Raw genomic sequence first — 22,098 nt, forward strand, 5'->3', positions numbered from 1 at the left:
TTATTGATGCAGATGTACATGATGTACTTGATGAGGGAAGGGCTGAAAATGAATATGCTAGAGGTATGCCAATGTAACATTTAATGGCCTAAAAACTTGTGTGTAGCGGAAATTAGCATGAACATAGTGGGCATTTCATTAGAATAGATTCCTAATGAGAATAACAAGAGTGCTTGGGTGGAGAGAGCAACAAAAAGCATAACACCTAGTTAGATAGAATGAACAATACTTTCAAAACAGAGAGAAATTAAGCTATTGACAACATTTGAGGACTGGATTTTCATGGAGCCAATCCCCCCTCCAAAAGGCTTTGTATTATGATTTCTCCCATCAAGAGAGACATTGTACAATACAGTTCTTTGTGTTCCTTCAAGACTAGCTAGTGCAATGAAGATGAAAGCTTCATGCACTAAGAAAAAGACTTATCAAACACAACATCAATTATCCCCAGTCTCAGACCCAAGACCTCACACACCTTCGAAGATGGTGAGAGCTAGTAGGGTATGAGAGTAGATTGAGAGGAAGGAGGAGTCGTACAAGAAAGATGTACATCTCCTCACATAATCACTCATATTAGCATAGCTTAGCTTAGTAATTAGCATGGTAAAGGAGATGAGCATGCATTGAAGCTTGGCTCTTGGTTGGATTTGCATCACAAAGCCAAGAGTTGTTGGTGTAGGCCTCCCTTCTCACAAGCTTGGAGTAGGTGATAAGCTTTCCATTAAAGCTTGAGAAGGAGAGAGAGTCTTCTTTACTTCACACATGAGATTGTGTGAATGTGTGTGTGATAATTCCTTCCAAAAATCAGCCCCCTCTCTCTCTTGGTCGATCCCTCTTGCTATTTGCTCATGCTCTACCCTCATTGGACCTCCCTAGGCCTAGCCAATGGTAATTAAGCAATATAAGTGATAGCCTTCTGACATGTGTCCCCCTTTCCCATTTTGTGAGAGCTTTAGGTAATTTAATAATTCAACTAAACTCTCATTGGACCCCTTTTCCTCCTGGCCAATAGGAATTAGGCAAGCCATTGGGATGTTGAATGCTCATTGGACCCCTTGGGAGACTGTCCAATAGTCTTCTAGAGAACTTAATTCTAATTGGTTCTTTTATTAAGTGTTTTTAAATTAATTAAACTATATTTAATCTAGCCTAATTCTCATTGGTCCACCTCCAAGGCCATCCAATAGGAATTGGGTACACCTTGTGGGCATCTGGGCTAGGGAGCTGACATGTGTCCCTTATTCCCTTTGTGTAAAGGGAGCTTGTGTGTGTGTGTGTGTGTGTGTGTGTGACTTTCTCTCTCATCCCCTACAAGCAAGGCTCGCCCCATCCTAAGTAGGGATTTGTAAAGACTTTTTTGACACACACAAAGCATACAATTGCCCCATGGTTGACCTTTGGACACAACCTTTGAATTTTGGAACCTTAGCATTTTGGAAGTCTTAATGGGCTGAACCTTAGGGTCTTTTTTAGCCCATTGTTGCACATGGCTCTTTTGCAGATGCCCCCCCCCCCCCCCCCTTTTGGATCCCTATCGTGTCCGGTCTGCTAGCTTAACCAAATTTCTAGCTTTTTCTCCCCTGGCACTTCCCCATATTAAATGATCATTTTAACATGAGAAAATCATTTAGGAGAATTATATATTTATTATTATGACATTACCTCTCTCTTGAAATCATAGTCGTCCTCGACTATGGTTTAGAGAAGATAAAGCATATTCATGAGTCCTTTTTTTAGTGGGTAGAGGATCCCTATGTTACCCTACGACATCATTCCACAATGGATGACTAGTCCATTTGGTGCTTAAGAGCCTGAGGCTGCTGCAAGCCCATTAGTCCTATCAGTCTTTCATAGTAGAGTGACAAGCTCCATTTTTTTGTGCACAATAAAGAAAAAGAGAGTCTTATAAGACAAAACCTTTGTTCATTTTTAACATTTTGTACATTTGCTTACTCTTGGAAAGCATTGTAGGCATTGACAAGGTTTAGGTTATCCTTTAATTGTATGCCTTGCATCCATCTAGCATCTTCAAAAGGATAATTCTTAAACTTAATAAGATATCGTCGGATAGTCTTACCGCCTCTTAGTACCTTGTCTTCATGTCGGAGAATGGACTCGGGCTGCAGCACCTCCTCTTGGTCCTCGATCTCGGGTGGGTCTTCAGTAGTTGGTTCTTCAGGTGGCTCTCCTTTGTAAGTCTCTAATAGGCTCACATGGAAAGCATTGTGTATGAGTCAATGATTGGGCAACTTGAGTTGATAGGCCATCTCATTGATGGGTCGAAGAATCTGGAAGGGACCATAGTACCTTTTTGCTAGTTTAGCATAGTACTTTTGGTGTCCCGTAGGATTCTTGCCCATCGTGTGCCTTAATCGAGCCTTGGGGAATTTTAATAAGACCCAATCATTTTCTTTAAAGGCTTGGGCTCTTTTGTGCTTGTCAGCAGCAGCCTTTTGCCTTTGTTGTGAGTTAGAGATAGCATCCTTAATCTTTTGAAAAGATTCTTGTAGGTCTCGGCTTCCCTCAATTACTTCGAAAGGTTCTTTTCCCGTGGAAGTATGTACAGTGTTATTGTAAGCATACTCCACTAAGGGTAAGTACTTCTCCCATTGGGATCTTTGATCTACTTCCATTACATAGGCTTTTAGTAGATCGAGAATTGTTAGGTTAGCTATTTCACTTTGGCCATCCCTTTGTGGATGATAGGCTGAAGAGAAGTTTAGCCTTGTCCCTAAATTCTCAAAGAGACCCTTCCATAAATTACTGGTCATTCTAGGATCTCTATCCGACACTATGGACATTGGCAAGCCATGGTACTTGAAAATTTGTGAAATGAAGAGGGTTGCCATTTAATGGGATTTGATAGTCTTTTTGACATGTATAGAATGAGCTTGTTTACTGAACCTGTCTACTACCATCCATATTCCCGTATTCCCATGGATAGACTTAGGAAATCCAAAGATAAAATCCATGGATATGCTCTCCCATCGTGAATTAGGGATTGGCAAGGGTTGAAGCAATCCAAGTTTCTTCCCTCTATCAAATTTTGTCTTTTGGCATACCACACATTTAGAAACATACTCTTGTATGTTCACTTTCATGGTAGGCCAATGGAAATATGTTTCAATTCCCTTTAAGGTAGACTGGATCCCTCTATGCCCCGCATAAGGTGGAGCATGAGATTCATACATTACTTTCTCACGTAGTGAGTTAGTAACGCATAGTCTATTGCCATAGAGAAGATAATCATCTTGTAAAGTAAATGGTTCTTCTTTCTTCCCTAATGCAAAGGCTGAAATCACATCTCTAAAATCGGGATCAATAGCATACTCATCTATCATTGAAGATAGATCATTGTGAGTTGCTATGGAAACTGCATTCACTCTCGGTCGTCTTGAGAGTGCATCAGCTACTTGATTATGCTTTCCAGCAATGTGAGCGATATTAAAATGAAATTGCGAAAGGAAATTTGCCCACCTCATTTGTTTGTCAGAGAGCTTGGTCTCTGTCATGAAGTACTTAAGACTCTGGTGATCCGTTCGCAGAATGAAAGGAGTCCCCAATAAATAGTGCTTCCATGAGTCTAAGGCATGTAGAACTCCAAGGATTTCCTTTTCATATATGCCTAGAGCTTGCTCAACAGGGTCGAGCCTTCGACTTTAATAGCCTATGGTGTGCCCTTCTTGAAGCAAAACAGCTCCAAGGCAATCACCACAAGCATCACATTGGACCTCAAATGGTTTTGAGAGATCCGGTAGTTTAAGCACGGGTTGAGAGATAAGATTTTCGAAAGCATTGTTCTCCTTAGCAGACCATGTGTACCTAATGCTTTTCTTTGTTAGGTCATGTAATGGTCCCGCAATTTGTGAGAACTTTTCTATGAAGCGTCTATAGTATGCACACATACCTATAAAGCTTCTTAGTTCATGAAGATTCTTTGGTTTAGGCCATCCTTTTATTACCTCTAGCTTTGATGGATCCATTTGGATGCCATCTTGAGAGATAATGTGACCTAAATATTGAATCTCTTGCAAGAAAAATTCACTTTTCTTTCGATTAACATAAAGTTTATTCTCTCTTAAAACTTGAAATATTACCTGGAGGTGTTGCTTGTGTTTGTCTAATGAATTAGAGTAGATGATAATATCATCAAAGAACACTCCAATGAAGGTTCAATGAGGCCTGAACAGCTTCTTCATCAAGCGGTTGAAGGTGGCTAGTGCATTGGTCAAGCCAAAAGGCATGACAATGTATTCGTAAAGACCAAATGTGGTGCGAAATGCGGTCTTTACAATGTCTTGATCAACTATCCTTATTTGATGATAGCCACTTTTTAGGTCAATCCTACTAAAGTAGGTCGATCCTTGTAGCTTATTAAATAGGTCTTCTACCTGTGGAACGGGAAACCTATTCTTCATAGTGATCCTATTTAGTGCTCTATAGTCAACACACATACGATATGTGCCGTCTTTCTTTTGCACTAATAGCACAGGTGAGAAAAATGGAGATGAGCTAGGCCTAACCATGCCCTTCTCAACCAACTCATGCACTTGCCGCATAATCTCCTCTTGTTGAGCTTGAGCAACTCTATAAGGAGGTTTGTTAGGCAGTGAACTTCCTGGAAGAAGTTCAATTGCATGGTCATCATTACCTCGTTTATGAGGTAGCTCACAAGGGATGTCGTCAATAAAAACATCTTGAAACCCCTTGACAAAATTGGATAACTCTAATTCCTTTTGGTTGCTTTTATTTTCTTTTGCTAAAGCATTAGGTTCATTTTGAGAATCTTTAACAAAAATCATGTACACGAAAATAGATCTCTTTATTGACTTGTTGAAAGCTGGTGTATGCACAATAGGGATAGTGTTACCCATTTCCTTAGCATCTATATACATGTCTTTTTCCCTAAACTTAAAGGAGATTCTCCTTTCAAGGAATTTAATATTGGCAGCCAGGCGATCAAACCATGGTGCCCCTAGGATTACATCCTCATGCTTGAGAGGAGAGATAAAGAAGTCCTCTTTGTCCACATAGCTTTGGACATGAAGCCTCAATTTCCCGATTAAGGGAGTGACTGAAGATTCTTGCCCCTTGAAAGCATTGTTTGCGGGTAGAACATCTCCCATCTCATAGGCTTGTATGCCTAGCTTGGTGGACACTCTATAGATATAAAATTGTGAGTAGAACCAGGGTCAAAGAGAATAAAAGCATCATGTTCTCTTACCTTTCCCCAAGCATGGCATAGAGGAGATCCTTTGTGGTGAGTTTGGTGAGTCTCCTCCTCTTGGATTTCAACCAAGGTAGCTCTAGGAGGATCTTAGTGGTTGTTCTTTTGGGGACAAGCGCGGTACGCATGCCCTTGTTCTCCGCACTTGAAACACCGGTTATCATTGCGATAACACTCAAGCTCTTCAGGAGAGAGTTTGTTTTTACCTTTGTAAACTCCCTTCTCTTTAGCTTTGTTGGAGTTGCCCTTAGGAGACTTTTGGACATTGTCCTTCCCCTTAGGCTAGTTGGAATCCTTGTTTTCCATGGGCTTATTATTTCTTTTAGCCCCCTTTTGGAAATTGATTCGAGAGGCCACCATAGTATTACCACCGATATGGTACGTGGCCTTTGGGAGTTGACATACTCCGCCATTTCTTCTATTAAGCCCGCACAGAATTGTTGCTTTTGCTCTCCAAAATCCAAGTTTTTGAAGACAGTGGCTTTGAGTTGTAGGTCCCGAAACTTGTCTACATATTTGTGGATGGACTCATAGGGAGAGAGCTTTAAACTTCGCCATTTGGTGAGTACTTTATCTTTGGCATCGGTGGCCAAAAACTGCTTCATAATGGAAGCTCTTAGAGCTTTCCATGTTCGTGGAGCTTCACCGTTGGCTCGTAAGCTAGACCACCATTGCCTGGCGGACTTTTGAAAGTGCATAGCTACATGGTGTAGCTTAGAGGACTCCATGAAGCCCTCATCTCCAAACGCCGCATCAAACTGTTGGATAAAGGCCAAGACTTTATCCGTAGTGCCAAAGGTGCCATCATAGGTAAGGAAAGAGATGCTCTTCCCTCCCTCTTTGAACTTCTTCAGCTTGGACGACCTCTTTCATGCGGCATAGGATTTCCTATGGCCTCTTCTTTTTGATGGTTCAAAGGTTGCACCATCACTTTCTTCAGAAGGTGAAGAATTTGAAGAAGGTGGAGAAGAGGGTGACCTCTTTCTCGCCTTTTTCTTGTCTTGATCTTTGTCTCGTCTTCACCATCACTTTCATAAGAGGAAGAGGATAAAGAAGGTGGAGAAGAGGGTGTCCTCTTTCTCGCCTTTTTCTGCTCTTGCTTTTTATCATCCCTCTTTGAATTATGGTGTGGACAAGGGTGCGATGGTCTTCTCTGCTTTGGTGGTGATGGAGAGCATTTAGCCCGCCGTCTTCGTGGAGCCATCTCCACCGAGGTGGCGGGAGACTCACTTCTTTCTCGTTCCTTTGATGGAGGCTCTTGAGTTCTCCTTTGGGAAGGAGATGCATCATCAAGAAGTAAATTCTTGAGCCCTTCGTATGGATATTCTTCTTCTTCCCGAATCGAAGAGAGACCTCTTTTGGGACTCTCACAAGGAGGCTTCCTAGGTGTTCTCTCATCATGGTAGTGAGCTTGGAGAATCCCATGAGCACAGAGCTGCCGTTGCACTTCACTTTGGAGAGATGGATTTCCCATGGCTTGTTGAAGCCTAGAAACAAGATAGCTAACAAGCATCGGAGCATCATTAGTAGCTTGCTCATTAGCAAAATCAAAGTTATCAACATTAATTTCACTCTCTTTACTATTGTCATCCATTCTAACAACTATTAGGTGTAAACTTTTTAGGTGTACTTTGGCACTTCAAGCCCTAGTTGCTACTCCTCTTTACCCCTTTAGAAAAAGCACACAAGATATTGTACCCGTTGCTCGAATACCATTAATTGCAAGGAATAGAAGAGAGGGTCGTTCAACACCAAAACAGCACCGGCTCCTGTCAAGCTTCTAATAGCTCAATAGTGGTTAAGCCGTAGGCAAGCCCCATAGGACTCCACTATTAAGACCATAGCTCTCGACGGTAATGCCCCATTAACTGCACGAAGGCAGGCGCACTGCAAGGCTGAAAAATCCCTATTCTACTTACTCACAGGCAATTAATAATACCAACCATTTATAGCTACCTTGAGGACCTCCCTTCTTGAGCAAGAAAAGAGAAACCTTGTGCTTTGATACCAATGTAACATTTAATGGCTTAAAAACTTGTGTGTTGTGGAAATTAGCATGAACATAGTGGGCATTTCATTAGAATAGATTCCTAATGAGAATAACAAGAGTGCTTGGGTGGAGAGAGCAACAAAAAGCATAACACCTAGTTAGATAGAATGAACAATACTTTCAAAACAGAGAGAAATTAAGCTATTGACAACATTTGAGGACCGGATTTTCATGGAGCCAATCCCCCCTCCAAAAGGCTTTGTATTATGATTTCTCCCATCAAGAGAGACATTGTACAATACAGTTCTTTGTGTTCCTTCAAGACTAGCTAGTGCAATGAAGATGAAAGCTTCATGCACTAAGCAAAACACTTATCAAACAAACACAACATCAATTATCCCCGGTCTCAGACCCAAGACCTCACACACCTTTGAAGATGGTGAGAGCTAGCAGGGTATGAGAGTAGATTGAGAGTAAGAAGGAGTAGTCTTACGAGAAAGATGTACATCTCCTCACATAATCACTCATATTAGCATAGCTTAGCTTAAAAATTAGCATGGTAGAGGAGATGAGCATGCATTGAAGCTTGGCTCTTGGTTGGATTTGCATCACAAAGCCAAGAGTTGTTGGTGTAGGCCTCCCTTCTCACAAGCTTGGAGTAGGTGATAAGCTTTCCATTAAAGCTTGAGAAGGAGAGAGAGTCTTCTTTACTTCACACATGATATTGTGTGAATGTGTGTGTGATAATGCCTTCCAAAAATCAGCCCCCTCTCTCTCTTGGTGGAGATTCCCTCTTGCTATTTGCTCATGCTCTACCCTCATTGGACCTCCCTAGGCCTAGCCAATGGTAATTAAGCAGTATAAGTGATAGCCTTCTGACATGTGTCCCCCTTTCCCGTTTTGTGAGAGCTTTAGGTAATTTAATAATTCAACTAAACTCTCATTGGACCCCTTTGCCTCCTGGCCAATAGGAATCAGGCAAGCCATTGGGCTGTTGAATGCTCATTGGACCCCTTGGGAGGCTGTCCAATAGTCTTCTAGAGGACTTAATTCTAATTGGTTCTTTTATTAAGTGTTTTTAAATTAAATAAACTAGATTTACTCTAGCCTAATTCTCATTGGTCCACCTCCAAGGCCATCCAATAGGAATTGGGTACACCTTGTGGGCATCTGGGCTAGGGAGCTGACATGTGTCCCTCATTCCCTTTGTGTAAAGGGAGCTTGTGTGTTTGTGTGTGTGTGTGTGTGTGTGTGTGTGTGTGTGTGTGTGACTTTATATCTCATCCCCTACAAGAAAGGCTCACCCCCTCCTAAGTAGGGATTTTTAAAGACTTTTTTTACACATACAAAGCATCCAATTCCCCCATGGTTGACCTTTGGACACAACCTTTGAATTTTGGAACCTTAGCATTTTGAAAGTCTTAATGGGCTGAACCTTAGGGTCTTTTTTAGCCCATTGTTGCACATGGCTCTTTTGGAGATGGCCCCGCCCTTTGGATCCCTATTGTGGCCGGTCTGCTAGCTTAACCAATATTCTAGCTTTTTCTCCCCTGGCACTTCCCCATATTAAATGATCAGTTTAACATGAGAAAATCATTTAGGAGAATTAGATATTGATTATTATGACACCAAAATGGCCGGTGCACACTTTGTGTGATAGTAAATTGGATGCACCTTTGTCTATTCGTACTCGGTCGTTAGGCTCTCGCCATGTATCTTATGCATCAGATTGTTATGCTTTGGCTGTGTCTAGCTTACATCATGTTGAGGAGCCTCTGTCTTTTGATGAAGCACAGAATTCAGAAAATTGGATAGCTTCCATGCAATCAGAATATGATGCACTTATAGAAAATTACCCATGGACTTTATGTGATTTGCCTCCTAGCAAAAAGGCCATTGGTACGAAGTGGGTTTACAAGTTGAAAACGCAAGCCGGATGGTGAGATCGATGGCCATAAGTCTTGCTTTTTTGCAAAGGGTTATGCACAGCAAAAAGGCATAGATTATGAAGAGACTTTTGCTCCCACTTGTCATATGACTAGTGTGCGTTTTCTATGTGCATTGGCAGATCATTTTGGTTGGGATGTACATCAATCAGACATTGTTACTGCTTTCTTGAATGGTGACATATTTGAGGAAGTTTATGTAACGCAACCTCGCGGTTTTTCCATAAAAGGACAAGAGGACAAAGTGTGCAGATGTAGAAGGCTTTGTATGTGTGCTTGGTATGAGAAAGCAGAGTGAGTCGTGCGTAAAGCAACCTCCTCTGTCCAGGAGTCCTCATGAATGTATACATAGCAAGGCAAACATTGTGTATCAGCAAAGAATTACACCACAATGTGCCTACATCCTGCTGAGTCTGGGGGTGTCACCGCAAACTTGGCCAATGGCCACAAAGTCTGCAACATATCTGTAACTCCAAGTTCTCCCATGTGGTGAGAGAACTCTAGGATCTGTGTATGCAACCATCCCAACATTGAGTTGAGGGTCCACTCTGACTCGGCTCTGCCACAGAGGAGGAAGGAGAAACCAACTGCTGAGTCCAAGGCCTCTGTCTCCCAGCGCCAAGGAACAAAGCATGGACCCTGAAGCAAGCTGCCTCATGGTCTGCTGCGGAATCGCCAAGAAAACGAGTGAATTTGTAGTTGAAGAAGTCCTAGCGGTGCCGGATGTCAATGCTCGTCAAACCATGAGGGATATCTGCAAGGGAAGATGTCTGAATCGCAGAGGGGGCCATAAGAAAGTCTAACCCTCTCTCGCTAGGCGACTCGTGGAAAAGGCGCTGCGAAGAGATCTCCTAGCCACCAGAGAAGGCCCTGCCTCCTGGGTCGACTGTGGAGCTGGAGTAGGAGGGGGGGGCGAAGGAGTTGGGGGGAGCGGAGGAGAAGAGGCGCGGGATGGGGCAATAGAGGTAGAGGGGCGAGGTGGAGAGGCGATGGGAGCAGAAGGCGGGGGGAGGATGACGAAGAGGGGGGGCACTAAGGGGGGAGAGTCTATCGAGGGTGAAGCGGATGTGGGGGCTGGCGCAGGGATCTCCTCCTGCTCAAGAGGACCAAGCTGTTATGGGTGGGAACCCACTGCTGCTGAGTAGGCGCTTGAGGGCCACTCTGAGTGCCAGGCTGACGCTCTGCCGCCTGTCATCGTCGACCATGGGCCTGCTGCCACCCCTCCTTCGCTGGAGCCCTAGGCTCGGAGGGTGGCTTGGCATGTGTGCGTTGTGTCGCTGACTGTGGCTGCAGGCCAGCCCTGGCAGTCTGGGGCTGAGATTGCAGTGTAGATCGCGGCCTCCTCCATGGACAGGCATTCGCTTGATGGCCCATCTGTCGACAAATGAAGCACTGGTTCGGGAGGCCCGAGTACTCCACACTCTGTCCATTGTAAAGCAAGATTGCAGTGGTACAGAAAGAAAAAGAGTCTTGCCTAATCCAAAAATAGGTGAAACTTTCTCAACGGGCTCCTTGGTAACAAGGAATGGATCAGTATGTCTTACAAAACTTGAAGATTTGAAGAGATGTGAGAGGCAATATGTACATAATGTACAAATGGGCATGAAAGAGAGTGGGTTGCTAGAGCCTACTGAAAATGTTTGGGGTTTGTGTGAGAGAGTTTCTTTTGTAGATACTATGGGTGAGCTTGATGCTATAATGGAGTCTAGTTTGCATCTTGAAAATGAAGTTGTGGAAGTATGCTCTATGGAAATGTATGAAGTCATAGAAGCCTTTAAAGAAAACCAATCCAGAAGTCCATTTTGAAACTAAATACAAGAGTGTAGCAAAGAAGGTGAAACCAGTAGCTTCACCCTCACCACCCAACAACAGGGAAAAGATTGATCAAGCTTCTTCGCAACCAAGTTTGAGGAATCCTAAAAAGATTGGGCATAACTTCAGAAAGGAGTCTTTTCAAGAGTTGCAAATTGGTTGTGAGGAGTTTCTAACACAGGAGGAGACAAAGTGCTATCAAAGAAATGCTTTCAAAGCATGGTAAGGCTTTTGCATTTGATCCACATGAGATAGGATGTGTTGATCCTTCTATGTAGCTCATATGGTAATTTTCACAATACCTCATGTGCCTTGGAATCTGCCAAAGGCACAATTGCCAAAGTTAGTAGAGCTATTGAATGAGAAAATCAAAATGGGAATTTGGAGCCTTCTTGTGCTCCATACTCAAACAGGTGGTTCACAGTTCCAAAGAAGAATGGTTCTCTACGCTTCATCTAAGATATGCAACCAGTGAACAAGGTGAAAATTAGAAATGTAGGTACAGGTCCAATTGTGGATGAGTTTGCAAAGGTGTTTGCAGGGAGGGCAATCTACTCAATGAGGGATCTCTACTCAGGGTATGCTCAATTTCAGCTTGTGATTGAAAGCAGAGACTTGACAACCATGAGGACACCTTTGGGTTTGGTAAGGATGTGTACCTTGCCACAGGGAGCAACCAACTCGGTTGCACATATGATGAATGGGATGAATAAGGTCTTACGTGACTTTGTTCCTCAAATCACAATGCCTTTCAATGATGATTTGCCTATCAAAGGATGTGAAGAAAGTGACAAAGATGAAGCTTTGGATCTCAAGGATGTCACAGGTTTGTGGTAAATCACATAAATGATTGTGATAAAAATTTGTCTAGGTTGGAGGAAGTGAATCTTACTTTGTCATGGAAAAATCTATGTTTGGTGTCAATGAAGTGCTCATTGTGAGGCACATGTGCGGGCCATATGGTAGGAAACCTTGTCCAACAAAGGTAGATGCCATCCAAAGAATGAAAGAAACATGCACTAGCATCACTGAGGTTAGAAGGTTTCTGGGAGCATGTGTCTTTTATGTTATTTGGATTCCACATTATGCACATGTAGCTGATCCTCTTTATCAGTTGCTTAGAAAGAATCAAAAGTTTAAATGGACAGAAGCACATGTAAAAGCCATGAAAAATCTAAAGGAGTTGCTCCAATTAGCACCAACTTTGAGAAAGGTAGACTATGACTGTCAAAGCCCAGTAATTGTGACAGTAGACACCAGTCCTACAGGGATTGGATGGGCAATAGGGCAAGATGACGAAGAAGGATGCAGGTATGTGGTAATTTTTGGAGCAAAGGTACTAAGTGCTCACCAAAGAAACTATCCACAGATAAAGAGAGATCTATGGGGTATGGTTACAGCCTTGAAAAATGGGAAAGAGTACCTAATTGGTGCATGTGTGGTTGTAGAAACAGATTGTCTACCACCTCTTGGGATGATTACAAGCTGCTCAACGCCAGACATTGCTATGTTGCGGTGGATTACCTACATTAAGTCCTTAAATCTTGAGTTTAAGCACATTGCAGGTAGAGACAATACAGTGGCAGATATGCTATCAAGGGCAAGGTATGAAGATGAGTCACAAATGATTGATAAGGGAGATGATGTAAGCACAAAGTTCTATTCTATCTCTCATGTCAAAGGTAACAATGTTTGCATGACTAATCCACTTGAATTGTTCTTGAAAGAGCTTTATGAAGGTGATTGGCTTCTTATTGGAGGCTACTTGAGTACTCTATCAAAACTAGATGATTGGTCTGAACAAGAATTTAGAAGGATACGCAGAAAGGCATATGGGTACTTTTTGAGGGATGGTTACTTGTGGAAGCATCCTAAACAAAAGGGTGCTACACCACAACAGGTTATATGTAAAAAAGAGACTCAAGTAAAGCTCGTGAAAGTCTATGGGATGGACATAGGGGTGTGTGGGAAACCTTCTCCAAGTTGAAAGAAAAATATTGGTGGAAGGGTATGTATAAAGATGTATCTCAATTTGTAGCGTCATGTGTAACTTATCAAATGTATTCAAATGTTCGACACCGTGATGGATTGCACCCTACTTATCCGCTAGCCATGCACTATAAGTGGGTTGTGGATCTAGTGACAATGCCTTTAGGACTCTGGCAGATGAGATACTTGGTTCTTGCATGAGAAGACCTAACTAATCAAGTTGAAGGAAGAGCATTAAGAGCTAAAACCATGGAAGCTATGTGAAAAATCCTTCTTGATGAGGTGATTTTCCATTATGGTTGTTTGGGAAAGATCACTGCAGACAAAGGTGAACTGGATGCAAAGAATCAAGGGAGTCCTTTTCCATATTAGGAATCAAGCTTTCTCTTACTACAGATTACAACCCTAAAGGCAATGGAAAAAGTGAAAGAGGGCTTCCTCCTATCATCAAAACTTTGGCCAAGGCTTGCGAAGGAAGATTTGGTGAGTGCCCAAAATTGTTACCATATGCTTTATGGGCTGATCGTACAACACATAGCTCAGTAACTAGCTACATGCTTGGCGAGCTAATGTATGGTCAAAAGCCAGTGATGCCAACTGAAGATACAATTCCCACATGTAATGTACTACCTTGGCAAGAGGGGCTTAGCAAGGAAGGTCTGCTTGCATTGCGCATAACGCAACTAGAGAGAATACCTGGAAACATTTAGGCTACAAAAGAACGACTCAAAAATGCAAGGTTGAAAAATAAGGACTACTTTGATAAGTGACATCGGCTTAGGAGCAAAGCAATTGACAAAGGTGACTGGGTTTTAGTGTATGATAGTAGCCTTGATAACCAACACACAGTCATGCGTAAGTTTTCAAAAAGATGGTTTGGACCGTATGTTGTAAAACATGTGCATGAAAATGCTACTTACAGCTTGTCTGAACTAGATGGTATAGAAGTAAAGATTCCCATTGCAGGAAAAAGGATCAAAATGTTTAAGAGAAGAAGAGACAATCATCAAGAAGATGTTGATGAGGAGGAAGAACAAAACAAATGTGAAGATTAAAGTGAAGATGAAGCTTTGGAATCATCCAGTGAAGAAGGAAGAAAGGAAGATGTACAAGAGGGCTAATCTTACAAACAGACAATGTGGCACATACCGGAGGATGTGCAGGTTTAGAGGGGGTGGATATTGTGCTGTGACACGTACATAGTGGGAACGCATGCTACAAGAGTTATCTTGTAACTTTTTAGATACATAATTATATTTCTTATAATGTATATATGCATATTTAAGTATAATAATATGTTTTCTATCTCATCCTATTATCTATCTCAAGGGTAATGTATTCTTACTTTCCATCAAAAAGTACTATGGAAAAAGCGTCAATAGCTCCGCCTCTTTAACCTGGGGCAAAAAGAATTGATTTTTTCTTTTTACTATCTCATTATTATCTCACACCCTATCTAAATCCTATATCTAGGATAACTTCCAATATATATATATTCTATGTATTTTTCATATTTTTCTAATATTTCTTTTTAAATAGCTACTATGAGGGAATCAAATCCTAGTGGGACACTAGGTGTCATGATTTCAAAGATACACTTATTTTAATGCATTATTGCAAGCATGATTACAAAACTTTGTCAAGGAGCAATGTCATGCTTTCATATGGCATGAGGTGTCCATTGGAATCAAATAAAAGTCTAGGCTAAGGGGACCACAAGAAGACTTTTGCTGCCAAACTGTACCCTATTTTGATTTTTTTACACAACGTTCCAATCCAAATTGAAAAAAGCATATAAAATGGGAGTCATAGCTAATGAGCTGAATGTTTTGCTCATATTTTTACTTTTTGATTTGGAGCCACGGTTGAGGAGATATCATCAAAATATTGAACCCCAGTCTGTCCACATCATGCAGGCACAGCTCATTTCAAACTTTTCTAGTTTCTGTTCACACTGGCTCTTCTCTTCTTGTGTAAACCCTTGGGGGTTCCCTTGACCTCTAAACGGGGACCTCTTCTTCCTTGAAAAGCATTGAAGCATTCAAGCCATTGATGAGAGGAATTCATGAGGGAGTGAGTAGTAATGCTTAATTGTACTTAGCCATTATCATAAGCCTAAGCCTACACTTTCTTCTAGAGGAAGACTAGCCATTCTTGTAAGCTATCCTTGGAAGATCAAATCTAATCGAAGAAGGTCTTGGATTTGGTGTATCAATCAAAGTTGAGTTCTTCCCTCTTCTTCTCTCTCCATCAAAAATGGTGCCGAAGGGTTTGACAAGTAAGATGTGTTCTACATTGATACTTTGTTGATTTCTTGTTGTTTTCTTTTTCATCTCTAATTCAACATATACATACCTAATCTCATTCCTTAACCAAATCTATCTCTCTCACTCTTAGAAATCCATTCTCTCTACAAATTCTAGCTTCTCCTTGCTACAGGTACATCTCTTCCCGCACTATCCTTATTACCTACGGGTAAGAATAGGGCTTTGGAGGGAAACTTCTCATCTCTTCACTTCTCTCATATCTGCATTTCTCACATACTATCATAGATGAATAATCCACATGATGAGAATTTCTACCACTTCCACTCTGTGCGGTCTATTAGAATTAACGTATGGATTAGCCATAAAATACACTTTCAACAACGTATAGTGTTTCTCTTTGGCCCAGAAAGGCTCAATGAAATACTTCTTTCACCGGAGACCATCATACTACCTTTTATAGACTATAACTTTTCTTTTGATGTAAGTGTAGTTATCTTGCTATGAACCAAGAGGATTTGTACACACAATTAATCCCAATCACTAGACAAAACATATATATTATGGTAAGCATAAAATTACAATTCCAAAGAACAATCCGTAGCCTATTTGGTCAACCAAGATTGAATACCTTCAGGTCATCTATTAACCCTTTCATATTACCCATGATACGATATGACCATAGCCTTGATGTTTTCATCTTTGTGTTGTTTTGATATTCTCTTTTGTGTTCTTTCTTGTGTGAGTGCAAGAGAGAAAGAGCGGGGCTTCTTTGATTGCACTTTCTTTCAAACCCTAGTCTTCATGGTATCTATGGTTTAACTCCTTCATATAGTTTTCTAGAGTTCTCTCACAAACTCTCACAGCAAAAATCCCAGTGCTTTTCTGGCAAGACCGCAAATTTCTCGACACCATCTTTGAATTCAAGGGCTTATCACACTATTTTTCTAATATGTATACATTGCATAATATTAGCATTGGATGCTAATATTATGGACTCATTCCACTCAAGCATGGTTTATGATTTTGCTATAATATTAGCTGCTTTGTTTAGAAAGAGCTAAAACTCGTATATTTGCTAGCGATTGTGTATATGACTACAACGGTGGGCAATGTTTGTGCACACAATGCTAGCAATGCAGATGATGCTTTCTCTAGATAGCGAGTAGGCATAGCCTCACTATCAAGAAAATAATTCATGAGACAACATGAATACACTAAGAGAGCCTCAAAGTAGGTGATCTCCTATTTGAACACCCAAGAAACTTTAGTACACTACAACACAACGCGCAAAAGTTGGAGAAAATACCGACAAAATAAAGTTGGTTTTAAAACTACAAAGCGCTGAAATAGTCCTTGGAAGAGATGCCGGTATCGTGATGTCGGTATAAGTACCGGTATATTATGCATTGGAATAAATTATGAAATGGGCGTCAAAATACGCAATGAAATAACCTCGATAATACTATAGCATATTCCGGCACCTGTATCGAGGTCTATACCGACGCTTATATCGTACTCCGTACCGACGACCAAACCTGCAAAATGATTTTGGGTAGAGAGGGCTGGGAACTGATGCTGCATAAACTACAGCAAAAGAAAACAGCCCTCTCTGCCCAAAGGAAGAGTGCACAAGCAACCGCACTCCACCTACAAGCTGACACTAAAGAGCGAGTGTATGGCAATTAGTAAAATTGTAAGAAAAACATAACCACAAAATCAAAAGCTTGATCATGGCATAACAACATAAAGATTTTATAACCATGATTAAAACATGAGTCAAAAACTACAAAACCATAAACATAACCTGTTTACCATACCATAAATATTACCATAACGTTGATCGGAGCCTATCACAAATTTTTGTTTATCATATTTTGTTGGTTTTCCTTGCTTCTAGAGGTTTTCAATAAAAGAAAGAGTGAGAACAACCTCTTGGAAAAATTTAAAAAAATGATTTGATAGGAATTTTTTCTTGACTATTTCACCGGAGGTGAAAGGTAGAGGGAGAACCTAGTGGTAAAGGGAAGGGAAAATATGTAAATGTGAAAAGAAAAGATATGATGTGGTTGTGGAGCCATGCACCCATGATTCAAGGGTCATGAGTGGCTCATATCATCATGGCTTTGGAGCCATATGATGATTCAAACAAATGGGACCCAAGTGAAAGACTTGGTAAAGGAAGGAAACAGACACATGATTTTGCTGAATTTTTAAAAAATACTTCCACTCCGATCCAAGAAAAGTTTTTTGCATCAAAGTTGTAGCTGATGAGCTGGAGATTCTGGCCATTATTTTTTTATAAAGTTTGCATCTACGGTCTAGGAGATATGGCAAAAATGGCGGACGCCAGTTTTTTCAACTGTGGTGGAGACCACCCCCTCCACTTTACACACACACACCCTTCCTTTTCCACATTGAGACCTTCTCTAAAAATCAGCCATTAGTCTTCTCACCCTCCTCTCCTTCCTTCTCTCTCTCAAGCTCAAAAACCCATCAAAATTCCTCTTCTAATCACCTCTCAAGTCATGCTTAATCTTGTTGTAATTCATAAGTTCTCATTCAACCCCTTCTATTATTACTAGATATGTATTGATTTTATGTAGATTATTTACATTTTAAAATAAGGAAGCTCTTGGACTCAAGCTATGGAGGAAGGAGTGAAGACAACACAAGTGAAGATGGAGCTAATTGGTCAACAAATCACTTGGAAGGAGCTTCTTCATTGGTTGAATGTCCCTAATCAAGCTTCATTTGTACAAATTACACTTGGATCTTAACCTCACTCCTAATCACTCTCTTTCCTATATAAAGAGGCCTTCCCCTTTGTAATTTCAAGCCTCCCTCAGCCCCATTGAGTCTTTGTATCACTCACCATGAGCCCATAAGCTCATTCATTCACTCTATTCTTGCACATTCTAGAGTGCAAATTGTTTCATGCTAGTAACCTCTCCTCCTCTTACTTATGTTAATTAAGAGAAATCTTTTATATGTGTGTGAGAGTGCTTGATGTGATCTTGGCTAATCCTTGAGTGGTTGTTTGGTAATCTACATGACTATTTGTGTTGGGAGTGTTTGAAGTCATCCATTCCTTGTACACACACTAAGGTTAATGCTCATTCATAGTGATCTCTCTCCCTCTCTCTCTCTCTCTCTCTCTCTCTCTCTCTCTCTCTCTCTCTCCTTGTGTAGCGGTCCTAGCCCACGCTTCCAAGACTAGGTGGTGCCCTTATCTCATTTCCCTTGTGGCGCAATGGAGTTTGTTTTGGTGTAGAGGCCGCCATTCCAAATTTCCTTCGTCATAAATTGGTGCCCCCACTGAGGAGTTCTCAAGCAACGCTCTGTCAATCCTATGAAGGAAGATCCATCAAATTCTCCGAGACTTCCACTATGGTCTCCCCAAGAATCTCGAGAAAAGAAGCGTCTTTATCGACAAACGGCACGTATGCGGGTAAAGAGAGTTAACTACACACACCCTTCTTTGCTTCAAGGAAAATCTTGTAGTCATCAAGTCCCTAGGTCAAAAAATTGTGTTGAGTGCTTTGTGGCTAGTGTGAAGACACTTCCTTTGAAGCCTCGACTTCAGGTGGTGAAAGCACTCTCAAACTCGGGTATTAACAAGTTTTTGGAGGGGGAGCTACACATCAATGGGGTGCGGTATTGGCAAGAGGCTACATATGGTGATGCACTCCAACTACTACTAGCAAGAAGGCTCAAGGTGGTTGAGAGGGTAGCCATCGAACCCTATGAACTCTACAAAGCTGAAGATGGTCACACCAAAGCTAGGCTAATCACTGGTGAGCAAATTCTTCGCATCTCTCAAATGGTGGGATCCAAGAGAGCTCAACTTCAATGAAGTGCTTCATGGAAATTTGTATTTAATGCACCAATGAATAATCCCATTTTCTACAACTTTCAATCAGTTCAGAATATTAGGGTGAATGTGCGCATTGATAGAAAGATTTTTTTCCAACAAAGATTGGTCTTCTATTTTGGAGCTGAGAGGTTGAGAGAGATATTGTTGTTCCCTGACCCTATAATATTTCCTATTTTGGAGTATAATGTATCTTTTGATGTTCACATCTTCATCTTGCTTTAAGCATACTCCATGAATCATAGGGATTTATATGGACCTTTCCAACCTCTTGCTAGACAAACTGTGCATATAATAGCTAGCACAAAGCTTAGGTTCCAAAACATCATAAGGAACTTACTAGGCCCTCGTCGTCTAGCTGAGATTAATGCATCTATCAATCCATTTATTCTACCCTTAATAAGATATGATTTGGGCCTAGACGTTTTCATCTTTGTGCTGTATTGAGAGGAAGGCAACCCACTTTTATGATGGCTTTCCCAAATTTTTTTGGGCGTAGTGGGGAAAATGCTAGGGATTTTTTGGATAACTTGGAGATGTCTTTCCTTGTCTCTGGGAGGAATGACGAAGCATTGAAATTGAGAGCTTTCCCTTTGGTGCTCAAAGAAGAAGCTAGGGTATGCTTCTAGGCTCTAGATCCAACCCAAAGAATTGATTGGGAGGGATTGAAGGCGGCTTTCCTACGAAGATTTCAACGAGCCAATTCGGCAGAAGAACTATGGAAACGGCTTCTGGCCCTTCATCAAGTTGACCCTCATGGTTATGCAACCTATGAGGAAGGTTTTCTGAAACTTTGGGGGCAATGGTCAGACTCACTAAACCCTGGTGAGCGAGCTCCCAATTGCCTCCAAAAGGATCGATTTATCTCAGGTTTGTACCCCTTGCTAAGGGAGAAGGTAAAGAGAAAATTTCCAAATGCTTTTGAAGATTCCTTAAGAATTGCTAGGGAAAAGAATAGAAAGATTGTCTATCAAGCCCAAGCTGGCCAGCTAGCTTTGGGAGGCAATATCACAACTATGGAAGCTTCTCACATACCTCCAAATGTGTCTAATGCACCAGACCTCAATAGAGGTCAACAAGAAGATATGATCCAACAAATAAACAATCTCACAAACCAGCTAGAGGGGTTGAGAGTAAATCTTTTGCAGGGTGCAAGAAGGCCTATTGAGGGAAATGGTGGGAATCGGCCACCAATGCGACGTCAAGCAAGGGAAATGTTGTGTTACAATTGTGGGGAAAATGGCCACGGCATGTATAATTGCCCTCATCCCAGAAGATATGACTACCCTGTCAGAGGTCCTCGACAACAAGTAAGTCCTCCCCGTGCTAGAGCTTAAGCACAAGAGCAACCGCAACCTCAAATTTTGCAGCCACCTCGTGATCAAGCTCAAGCCCCTGCTACTCAACCAAATGTGAGCATCATAAGGATGGAGGAGGTCCTCAAGGGCAAAAGCAACCAGGAAGAAATAGCTGAAGGGAAGATGAAGATAGATGAAGTGGCTACAATGCCTATCAAACGTGTGCGTGTCCAAGATGAAGTAGGTAAAGAAACAAGCAAGGATGCAAGCAATGAAGCAAGTACATCTCGGGCAACTAAAGATGAAGCCAAGAAGAGAAAGACCCGTACTAGGTCTCAAATTGACATCTGTGATTTCCCTATGGGATCTCGGACACAACCTTATGACTTGACAGCTGATGTGAGTTCTCAAGGACCAAAGATTACTTGGCCACAACTACTTCATATCTCCCCAAAGCTTCGACGACAATGGTCAAAAATGGTGAGAACGAGGGCAAAGCGAAGTAAGCTAGTAAGTGTAATCAAAGCATATGGTCTCAAGGATATAGTGCCTTTGGTGGAGGCTCAAATCAAGGGACAACGGATTCCAAAAACTTACATTGACAGTGGAGCAGAGGTTTGTGTCATGACAGAAAAGCTAATGCATCAATTGGGTTTAGAGGTAATGGAATCATCAAACTTTAGGGCAAAAATGGCCAATAATGTCTCTGTCACTTGTGTGGGTGTAGTGAAAGCTTTGAGAGTTTCTGTTTTTGGAATCACTACAGAGGTTGATGCTTATGTGATGCCAGTAAAGGGAGAAGGACCCATAGCATCAATGCCCCACTTTTCAAAGGGTCCATTTGCAAGCACAATTTGCCTTGGACCATAAATCAATCTTCTATTCCCATTTACTTGACAATTGTGACAACTTTTACACCAATGTTGGACATCCACATGCAGACTTGGCCAAATATACCCCGCAAGCAAAATCTTCTTCACAGTTAATTCTTGGGCAAAATGACCACCACATGCTTCTTCATGCAAACCTTTTAGAATGGCTGGAATTTCCTCAATAGTTGGTACTCTTCTGCATACTTGATCCCTCCCTCTTCGATAGAGGGAGCCTTCTAGGAAGAGATATGCGCTTGCCTTCTTCATGAGTCTCCTCTTCTGAGCCTTCGTGAAGTCTTGTGGAAACTCGCCCTCCAAAATGTAGCTAATAATGGGAGTCAATGACTCCAATCCCTGGTATCTCGGTTGCTTGACAGTTGCTGCCACCATGATGACCTGCACTTCTTTCTCAACACATGTAACTACTTGCTGTGCAAGTAAATCGTCATCTTCATTCTGTTTCCTAGGAATATGATATAGTTGCGCTTCTTCAAATTGATTAAACAATCTACGAATGGCATGAAATTTTGTCCGTAAGCTTTCATTCTTGCATGCCCAAATGCCTAAAATCTGTTTAACAATGAGAAGTGCATCTCCCTTTACCATGAGGCGTTGTATCCCTTGGCCAATGCACATCTTCAAACCATGAAGTAGTGTGTCGTATTCTGCTTCATTGTTGCTAGTTGAACCTGGTAGATTGAACTTCTCTTTCATGACCACCTCTCCACTTGGGTTGAGCAACACTAGCCCTCCCCCTGCTTTTCCTGTGGCTCGACAAAAAGCTCCATCAAAGAACAAGGTAAAAGCATTAGGAATACTTTTTGGT

The sequence above is a fragment of the Adiantum capillus-veneris genome, chromosome 2 (genome assembly GCF_014529385.1).
Source record: "Adiantum capillus-veneris isolate H3 chromosome 2, ASM1452938v2, whole genome shotgun sequence".
In the NCBI taxonomy this organism is placed as follows: Eukaryota; Viridiplantae; Streptophyta; class Polypodiopsida; order Polypodiales; family Pteridaceae; genus Adiantum; species Adiantum capillus-veneris.